Source organism: Streptopelia decaocto (assembly GCF_964273445.1).
Source record: "Streptopelia decaocto genome assembly, chromosome: 1".
Classification (NCBI taxonomy): Eukaryota; Metazoa; Chordata; class Aves; order Columbiformes; family Columbidae; genus Streptopelia; species Streptopelia decaocto.
Window position 1 is genome coordinate 32,185,712 of NC_138663.1, and position 10,345 is coordinate 32,196,056.

A 10,345-nucleotide genomic window follows, 5' to 3' on the forward strand; every position below is an offset into this window, starting at 1 on the left:
TCCTAAAATAAGGGAACCAAGTATACCTTTGTGCTACTATATAATACCACAAAGTCTTCATTATAGTAGTACTTATTTATAGCATCAGCTAATAAGATATCAAGTAATAGGTCAAAAAGGTTTATAAACAGCTACAGTACAATACAAGACAGACAGCAAGACATTAAAACCTAACCTGTCAAAACTGCAGCCTAAAAGATGGCAGATTCAGAACTAGACAATACAGCTCTGAGTGTCAAGGGAAATTTTTGCAAAGAAATCTGAAAAGCAATAAATCTGCAGCAATGAAACAGCTGCTTGCTTGTCACTGTGGTCACTTTAGTTCAATCAAATACTTGCATTGCTCAAGTTCAATATATTAACAGCTACTCTAAAAACCGTAAGAGCTGCTCTTGCACGAAATCACCAACTGGAAAATCATATCTTGAGAAAGAAATGGGCTATTAGCATGGACCACTGAACTACAGCTTCACATCACCTGAAATCCCCTGCAAAGACTGCCCAAGGAGATTGCCTGTATGAAAGGCCAGGGGGTAAAGCTTGATGCTTACTGGATTCACAAACAACCAAATCAACCATTCAGCTCACTACCCTACTGGGCAGCACATCCTTCCCTGTGAGGCCTTCCACAGCTTTTTGGCAGTTCATACTCGAGCACAACAGCAATGCTTAGGGCTCCATCTCACCGTGCGGACGCTCTCTCCAGCCTCACCTCTGCACATGGCTCCCTTTCCCAGAGCCTCCTAAGGGAAGGCCAGTGCCCCCCAAAAGGGGTCCCATGCTCCAGAATCTGGCTGTGGAGAAGAGCTGCTGTAACACAACTGTTTGGTTTTTTTAGGCAGCTCACATTTCTCCTGAATAGTAGCAGTACCTTCTAGTAGATACCTGCCGAAATCTAAACCTACACTGAGCTGCTGAGAGGACAGAACAAAGCTGCATCCTGTATAACAACATCCTTACCAGGGTGGAAATTATGGATTTTTCTCATACCTCAGTACAGATGAGACCATGGTCTGCTTTCTACATGTTTGGCAGTATTCTAAGACATTTGCTGGCTATTGGCCTGCCAAGCTGTTCAGGCTTATAAATTTCTCTGCACTTACTTTATACTCTTAATTTTGTTAAATATAAACTTTTCCTCTATGTATCTTGTTCCTATATTCCATATGCACAGAATGAACTTATTTCAGTCCCGGGATGAATGGGAACCCAATATTTAGCACACAGATCCACCATGCTTTCCAAACAAGACCAAAGAAATACTTCTCAATGAAGTTATCAATATGATCTTTCTGATGAGCAAAGCATGAGAAAACAGTTCAAAGCTCTCAGAAAGCCATATGTATACTTTTACAAAAGACATCTGCAATTCACCAGTGAGGTTCTAGACCAAGCATAATTCATTTAGCAGTCTGTATATATATGAATGCAAATACACCAGGTTCAGGCATTTCTTCAATGCCCTAATAAAATTATTTTTAAAGTATACAAATATTTACACTTTGAATAGCTGTCTCAGCATGTGAAGCTTTTATTTTTCTATGAAAATACTGATTCCTGCAAAAGATGACATTTCTGAAATGAGGCTGGAATAAAGTCAAAATATATTAGTCCTAAAGTATGCACACAAACACACGCAATTTCTTTACATAAACACTTTTGAACTTCTGGGTGATTAACTGAAACACTTGATTACAAAAAGAGATCTTTAAAAAACATCTTCACTAATCATGCACTAATTTTTAACATACTTGCAAACAAGTCAGCTTTTACTGTGGTTAGACAAGTTAATCCACACTTGAAAGTGCAAGGTGGCTTTAAATCTGTGCCATGGTTATTGTATTTGTGTTGCTACAGGAACGGGCCATGGGTGAGAGCAGCGTCCAACTACCCCAAGCGCTTGACAGGTTGAGCAAGAGTGTCCGGGTGCCCCGGTGGAGCCTCTTGCTGAGCCAGCACTATCTCTGTCACAACAGTACTTTGTTAATGAAGAGATTAGGGGAGGGTAAAACGGGTAAGGCTGAACAATTACAGCACTTGTGTCAGATGTGGTTGACATTGCTCTAACAAGGAACATGGGAAGACAGAAGAGACATGTGCTTTGAAGAGTGGTGTAGAAGTATCTGTCTTAGATATGTTTAAAGATTCAATTGTACAATTCTTAATAGATAAGCTTTTCATTTCAGTCTTTTTAAGACTGGTGGGAGAAGATGCAGCTTTCCTACAGAACAAGACAATGCAAGAGTCGTACCACACAGTGTGATCTGAAGCCTACATTGCTATAATTGTAACTGCACCTATATTCTTATTTTCTTTTTAGAGCACTCAAATACCTTGATAAATTAAGATGTTTGGACAATGAAGACTCCCTTTAAGAAAATGTAAGGTACTAACGACACCCTGCTTAAAAAAAAGCATCATGATATTGACATGCAGATTTTGAATCATGCCAATTGCAATTATACAAATCAGTGATCAAATCCACTGAGAAGTCAGTTTTCATATACATCACGTTAACACAAACATTAGACATGGATTTGGCAAATTGCTGTCAGAAAAGCCTAGTTCTAGAATCACACAATACTAAGACTGGGGCTACCTGATGCAAAGTTAGCAGACAACAAGCTCAAAAAGGTGGCTATTAAAACATCACAGAAAACGAAATTTAAATAAAAGCAAAGTAATCATATTTCAATATTTGGATGGCAGCTAGAAATGCTTTTTTGGTATGCAGCTGCTCCACGAAGCCAATATTGTGCATAACTGGAAGCATTTCAAAAAAAAAAAAAAAACAACAAAACAGAATTGTTACTAAAGTCAAAGATGGTAATTGCGCAGATAAAAGAGGGGTAACTGAATAAAACTGTCATAGATACAAACCTGCAAGCACACTCCATAGCACTCTTATCACCTTATTGCCAACTCAGTAGAACTAGAGAGCAAGGGAGTAAGGGGTGAGGGAAGAGAGGGAAAATGAAGGAGAGAAGCACACAAGGCAGAACAGCAAGAGCTATCAAGCGCTATAAATCAATGTTTCAAACACAAGCCTTAGACAGGAGTACATGACTTTGGTACAGAACAACTGAAAGAACACAGTTCCAGCTTTTGTTGATGTGTAATCCACTTGGAAATCAAAGGCCTACCTGAGAGACTACCTACCCCAGGTTTACAAGCTAGAAAACACACTCTGAGCTTGATAGGTTCAAAATGATCTTGAAAAGCAACTCACCAATCTTATGGTTATATTTAAGAACATTTAAGGAGTTCGACTTCCAGGCAGAGTTCCAACAAAAGGTAAACTAGGAAAAAAACCAAAACCCTGTCATTTACAGATACTTCTAAAATACTAAAAGTGTTTGTATTGGCTCATACCTCTTGTATCTGAGCATGTCACTCACTTTGTACATTAAGAAAAACCTCCTTGCACAAAAACATGCTTGAGAAGTATTGTCAGTTTGTGCTGGGAAGTCATTTGCTCATTTAGTATTGCCAAAATAAGTATAATGTATTTAGAGCACAATATAAACAAGCAAAATACAAAGAGAAAGAGTTATAGCAGACTTTTTCCTCAGTAACTGGAAATTCCCTTTGACCACGACCCAGCAGTCAAACTGTGGTTTCTGTAAAAAACATGTAATTTTAGCAAATTGTGATCTGATAGCCTATCTGGGAATTTCTTCCAGAAATGCTACGACTTCAGTGTGCTGTTACTTGCAAAACATGTTTCTTCCCACCATTCTTCAGCCATGAGGTGGGAGGGGGAAAAGACTCGTAATAGCTTTGCTGTATCCTTCCAAGACGGTTCTTCCCATTATACAACTCCTAATCCAAACAATTTAAGCACACAAGTAAAAGCTACTCATTTTTGTAAACATTTCCAGCAGCAAGACCTAAGCACGCATGGCTTGCACCAAGCATACACTAATGACTGGAGCTAACCTCAAGTTTACCTCTGTTTAAAGAGCACAAGCAGAACACAGTGCTGGCCAAAATGAAGTTTAAGCCTTAATACAACTGGGTACGCTGAATACTGATATAAACCACTAGGTCATTGTGCACCCGTCTCATAATCAAGTATTCTTAATGTAATATATCATACGACAATTTTCCAATACGATAGTTTTATTAAGAAAATGTTTCAGAGGATGCTTTTATACCCCAACAGCAGGCATCTCTTTACTTTAGGATAAGGAAGTGGTAGAAAACAGAAACAAAACCCAGCTTGTTTGTTTTGAATGGACTTCACCACTGCACATACAATTAACTCTGGAATGCACAAGACCTAGCAAACAGAGGCTTTAAATTTAAGTCTATTCTGTTAGAAGTTGCGTACAGCAGACATTGACAATATATTACACAAGATTCATATTACAAAGGGAAAGAACTTTCAGGTTGCAGCATCAGAAAGGGTCAAAGCCATCTGCAAAGACATAATATGAAGCAAAGCCATTTAAATTAGTCTGTAAAATGTAGATGTTTGTTAGCATAGAAAAGTTTCACAGGAAAACAATGACAAAGTAAAAGCCATCTGATTTTCATATGCTAATTAATTAAATATGCCAAATGCATTTAATCTCTTCTTATAACCATAGGGGGAGACAGACCAAACTCTTGAAGTTCTGAAAAGCCAGGCCATTAGCATGCCAAGTCATTCTTCAGATCTCTTCCTTATATACAAATATACATTCCCAACTTATTATATATGTAAGTAAAATCTGTCTCCACTCCCCCACACCCAACATTTCTCCTTTGGAAGACACTTGATATTTCCTATTCCTGTATTCTAAACATTTTATTAAACCTTAGAAAGAACTTGTTTGCTAGGGAAAAAAACAACAACAGCAAAAAAACCAAACCAAGCACACACACCAAACAAAAAACACAAAACAACACCCACAGAAGTGGTTTTGCCAAAAGCCCAAGTTAAACACCCCAGTCCCCCTAAGACATAGAATAAGCTAGTTGAAAGTGAGATTAATAACAGTCTTGCACACATGCATGGAAAGCCATGCATAGTTTGTAGTCTTTCACTTTTAAGTTCAGATGACATTTCTAGCCATTTCTTGCCTTTCCAAACAAGAAAAGGATTCTTATGTTTACGTAAGGTTCTTCTTGCTCAATACATCTTAAACTGAAACAGATTTATTTTTTTTTTTAAACAATTACCTTCTTCAGAGTTATCATACTACAGGATATTAGGAAAAACCAGACTCTCCTGTTGCTATTACCCACATCTGACTCCAATCTTAATAGTTTAGCTATTAACCCTGTAAGGTCCCCACACACACACCTTGCCCAGTTGATGTTAAAATTTTTATATGACTGATCTGGGCTTACTTATTACAAAATCCTTTGTTATACAGAAAGAGAGCAGCTCTGTGGACCTTGATTTACAGGAGACAATTAACTGTGTTTTTGGCAGAACTGCACCAGCCCAGCTCATCTGGGGCTCTGCGCTGAGAAATGAAAGAATCTGTCACTGCAGTCAGAGTTCAGTGCTCTGCTTCTCTCCTCTCCTCTTCGTTCCCTTTCCAAGCTCACTCTGACCTGCTGACATTTGGGGAGGAAAACCTGGCTAAAGCAATAAACCTGTGCTGTAGAGAAGTAACACAAATAACAATATTTGCTCCTAGAGATGATAATAACTAGAGCTAAAGGGGGAAAAACACATCCTGCTAGAAAACCACACCAGTCACTCTTGAGTTTGCCATGCAAAAACATGCAGTTTAAAGACCTCAGGTACCAGCTAAACAACAAAAAGAGGGAATTTCACCAGTGGTAACGCTAGCCATTTATTTTTGCCACCTTTTAGGTTTTAGCATGTAGGGAATATGCATTGTTAACCTTTAAATCCTCTGTATAAACATTTCTCCGAGAGCTTGTAAAATATCCCCTGCTGTGTTTCCTGGCCCTTCAGTTGATGGCATTTAGAAACACTGGTACTGGCGGGTGCTTTATTTTGCCTTCCTCGGCCATCCCGCTGGGGTACAATGACAGATTCCTGTCCAAGGCCAGACCCAGCCACTCCAGGCTCAGACCACAACGAAGGCGCCCTGGACTCAGCCCAGCTGGATGATAAATGGTGTCTGCTGGAGTTTGAAATCCGCCGGTGGGAATAAGTGTGGGAGAAGGCGCTCAAGGAGTGTCCATTGCCATTCCATAGCTCTCTTCATTGAGGAAGAAAAAATACATATTTGGGCTAGGGCCATATTGCCTCTCAGGCGTTGTCAGAGGGTGGGGGTGGGGGTCACCCCCCACAGCACAACGCGCTCGCAGCGGAGAGCCTGAAAGGTGCCGCCGGGATGGCAAACCGAGGTCACTCCCCCCGACCCCCCGGGTCCCCCACTCAGAGCAGGAGGGCGTCGAGACTCTGACACTTCGCTAAGAACAAGGGAGAAGGCGGAGGCTACCTGGAAGTGGCCAGTTGTCACCCCACTGATAGGCAACAGCTGAGTTACTGTATCTGGACCCTCGCCCGCCGCGCCTCCCCCCTCCGCCGGGGACACGGAGCCGGCGCCGCGACATCCCCACCGACAGCCGCCGCGGGGCTCAACAGGACCCCCCGCCACCTCCCGAGCCCGCAGCCCCCGTCCAACAACTCCGTGCAGGACGTCGCTGCACCAGCGGCGCTGACGGGTGCCGGCGCCGTGCTCGGGCGGCTCAGCACCGGCACCTCCCGGCGATGCAGACCCCGGGCAGGATGCCGCAGGAACGGCCAGCGGCACGGTCCCGGCTGCGGACGGCGCCCCGACAAACCCACCGGACGTCCCGGCGCGTCGCTGCTGGCTGCCACCCGCGCCCACCGGCTTTCCCCCGCCGGAGCCGCCACTTACCCTCCCCGCTGCGCGGTAGAACCACGGCGACGTATTCCCGAGCGGCGAGCAGCGGCGGGGTCCGTCACATCGACAGCGGAGGAGGAGGGTACCCGGCTCTGTCCCGGGGAGTCAGCGCCGGTGAGAAGCGCGCATCGCCGGCAGCGCCGCGGAGGGTTCGGACAGACCGACCGCCCGGAGCCGCCTCTGCCGCCGGCACCCCCGCCGCGAGTGGCCGAGCCCCGCGCCCGCTCCCCGCCCTAATGGGCTCCACCGCCCCGCGCCCGGGACGGCGACATGCGCGTTCCGCCGCGCCCATTGGCTGCCGCCCGCCGCGCCCGCCAATCGCCGTCGCGCCGGGACGGCCCGCGGCTCGGAAAACCCAGCGGGGCGGGGCGACGGGGCGAGAGGGGCGGAGCATCGGCTCGCTCCGCCCAGCCCGGCTGCCCAGCGGCGGCAGCGACGCGGGGGGCGGTGCGCTGCCGCTTGAAACTCGGGTGGGGGTCGACAAAACTTGTGGAAACCCCGTTTCTCCCCAGTGTAGGAAGGCCGGGGAACAGGCGGAGGACGGGCAGGCTCCCCTCTCCGCTTCCTCCGGTCAGACAGAGCTCTGACGCCAATTGCTGGCTCCTCCCCGAGGGAGCAGGAGAAGGAAAGTTAATAAAAAACTTTTCCCGCTGACCAATGCAGGGGGTGGCGATGGAACCCGCCCCGGCTGTATTTGCGCACGGTGCAGTCGGTGGGTGCACATCCCCACCGGCTGCACCCGGGACATTGCAAATAATAAGATGTAGACATTAACACCTCGCGAATACATTTAACTTTCCATTCATTTATAGCTTATTCAGCATGACTGTACATAAGGGTAGCAGCAAACAATCATTGCAGCTTAAAGAGCATTTTTAAAATAAGTACCAAGGCCTCATATTTGTTCTGAAGCTGTTTGTTTTATTTTCAGGGAATACTGTTATTTAATTGTCTTGATTTATTGTTTATATTTCTGGAGAGAGCGGGGCGCGGGGCCCTCGCCCTCCGGGAGTGTGGAGCCGGAGCAGCTCCCCGAGAGGGCTGGCAGGGGTGTGCACTTCCCAAAGCAAAGCTGCCCTGCTCTTAACGTAAATAAGATGGCAAAACTAATGCGGTAGGCGTTAAGGAGGCACTGAAGTAGCCAGGTATACATTTAAATCCTTTCCCTTGTAGTGTTATTGGCACTTTTGGTATCTGTTAAAGATATTGGAGTCTGCAGCCCTTGTCTCAATTGCTCACACCTCACACCCTTTAAGCAACCAGAATGGAGCTCTTGGTTCTCTGCGGTCTTGCAGTGTTTAAATCCTCAATGAAAAAAAACAAAAATGAAAGAAAAGGGTCATGAAGATGTTTAACTTACTGTTTGTTTGTTTGTTTGTTTGTTTGTTTTTTCTATAAAGGCAACTTAGAAAGTGAGAGAATTTTACCGGAATAACTTCTAAGCCATCGCAAACTCTCCTCACTTGGTGAAACAAATGTGTTTGGATCCATGAAAGCTTAATATAAAGCTGAAATTTGGTCTGTTCTCTGGCAGTGTCTCTCTTGGTTCTCTAAACAAGGAATTATTTGAGGTTAGGAAATGGCAATTTTCCTTTCATATTTTGAAGTACATTTGTTTTTCCTCTGTTAGCAGAATTAAGTTTGTTATCTGGAATCCAGTCTGGTCAAAAATCATCTTTCTGTATCCGAAAAAAATAAAAATGTAGCACTCACAGGAAACAACTTCAGACTACAACCCTAGGCTACAACTTCATGACAGGCAGGCGTGTTAAACTTACTTATCACCTTAAAGATTTCAGTTGCAATTCTAAGCCTGGGTGCTCTGGTCTTCTGTCTCGCAGCCTAGATGTGGTATCACCATCATGTTGCTGAACACTTCCTTTTAAATCTTAACCAAGTTTGAAAATAAACATCGCATCTGCATGGAAGTTTTCAGAGAGAAATCAAAGACACTTGTACAGACAGGTGAAATCTCATTAAAAGAAGTCTCCATCACTTTTCTCATCAGAACGGATTTGGATGTCTCCTATAATTAAAAAAATAAAAAAAAAATAAAAAAAGGATGAAGTGGAAATGTGAACAAATGAATACATTCTGAAGGGAACATGAAGAAAAAGGTGGCAAAGATGGCAAAAGGGCTGCTTGTAGCCATCTGCTTGCAGCCATGGAGCTGTTTGTCCCTTGTCCTGTGTTCTTCCCTGCCACCTAGTCAAGCATTTCTGTAGCACTTATCAGTAAGATCTAAATACATTTAGACTGTGCTGGCAGCATTGCATGATTTCCGTCATTTACTTCTTCCCACTTCAGGTTCCAAAGGCATAGGAAATAAGACTGCTTGGCTTTTAAATAACCTTGTCAAAGGTGTTTACAGTCATATATTAGCAGATCTGAATCTGGAATGAAAGAATTTATGGCCAATGCACTCTTTTAAGTTGTATATCTGTTTATCTGATCCTCACTTACAAATGCCTCTAATTAAGCTATAAACTCTTAGTTTCTACTTAACCATATGGGTAGCCTGGGAAGTTTGCTACAGTAATGTAATTTACCCGTTCTACAGCCATGTCTGCAATGCAAATCCAGTATAACTGCTTTAATAGTGTTACAACCGGCTCTGTTTTTCACAACATGCACAAGAAATAAAGCATGTTCAAATTACCAATTGTAGTCCTGATGAATCAGTGCAGACAGTTTTCTCTTTGGAGCTATGGGACTTTATCTCAGAATAAAAAAAATACAGCTACTGGGGAAGGGGCTATAATATTCTCAGTATTCTCCTTTTTTTTTTTCCTTTTTTTTTTCCCTTTTTTTTTTTTTTTTTGCATTTCTTGTGGGAAATATGTCGCTCTCCTGTGATTTCATTGCATTCTAGCCTTGGGTACTGTTCACAAGTTTTAGCTGCATGCATTTTTCATTCACCTGAAGTCTGGATAATTTGAGGATGAGGTCTACTGTGCCACTGCAGTGGGTTGAGAGAAGGTACAAGGAAAACTTGCACATAAAAAGGCCCAGAATTACAATTTCTGTTTGTATATCTTAAACTTTTATTCGATATTTCAAAAATATTTATGCAAGAAAAAACATATAGACTACTGATAAGCAAGTTTAGAAGGGGCTTGAGTCCCAGCTTTGTTACCTTAACATAGTAAAAACCCCCGCTTCCATGGGGCTGTTACCTGCTGTATGAAAAATAGATTCTAAAATATGTTCTATGTTTAGGATTTTTCTCTAGAAAGTAGTGCTGACAGCTATCATGAATTTCATGTGAGGAATGCAATTTTTGGCCTATGTTACAGGCACTGAAAATTTATGAAAAGTTTTTGTGATTTTGAAGTAGAAGGAAAAGAATCTGTGTAGATTCACATAGGTACCCTGGAAGGAAATGCCTAGAGCAATCCATCAGACCTGCTTTTCCAATTCTACCTCTTCCAGCGAATACTTCAAATATTTCTTATTATCTTTGAAGTATCCCATGTTTTCATATTGAAACCTTACATACAAAGTTG

At 43.1% G+C, this 10,345-nt stretch overlaps 1 protein-coding gene across 1 annotated transcript in view; it reads right to left on the bottom strand.

Annotated features, from left to right (window-relative positions):
* The window catches only part of PRICKLE1 (prickle planar cell polarity protein 1), a 64,945-nt gene extending 57,941 nt beyond the window's left edge, over positions 1–7,004 (bottom strand). The window contains exon 1 of the mRNA XM_082073096.1: positions 6,834–7,004. The gene's annotated coding sequence lies outside the window, so the exon portion shown is untranslated. The remainder of the gene's footprint in view (positions 1–6,833) is intronic.
* Positions 7,005–10,345: the final 3,341 nt, after the last annotated feature.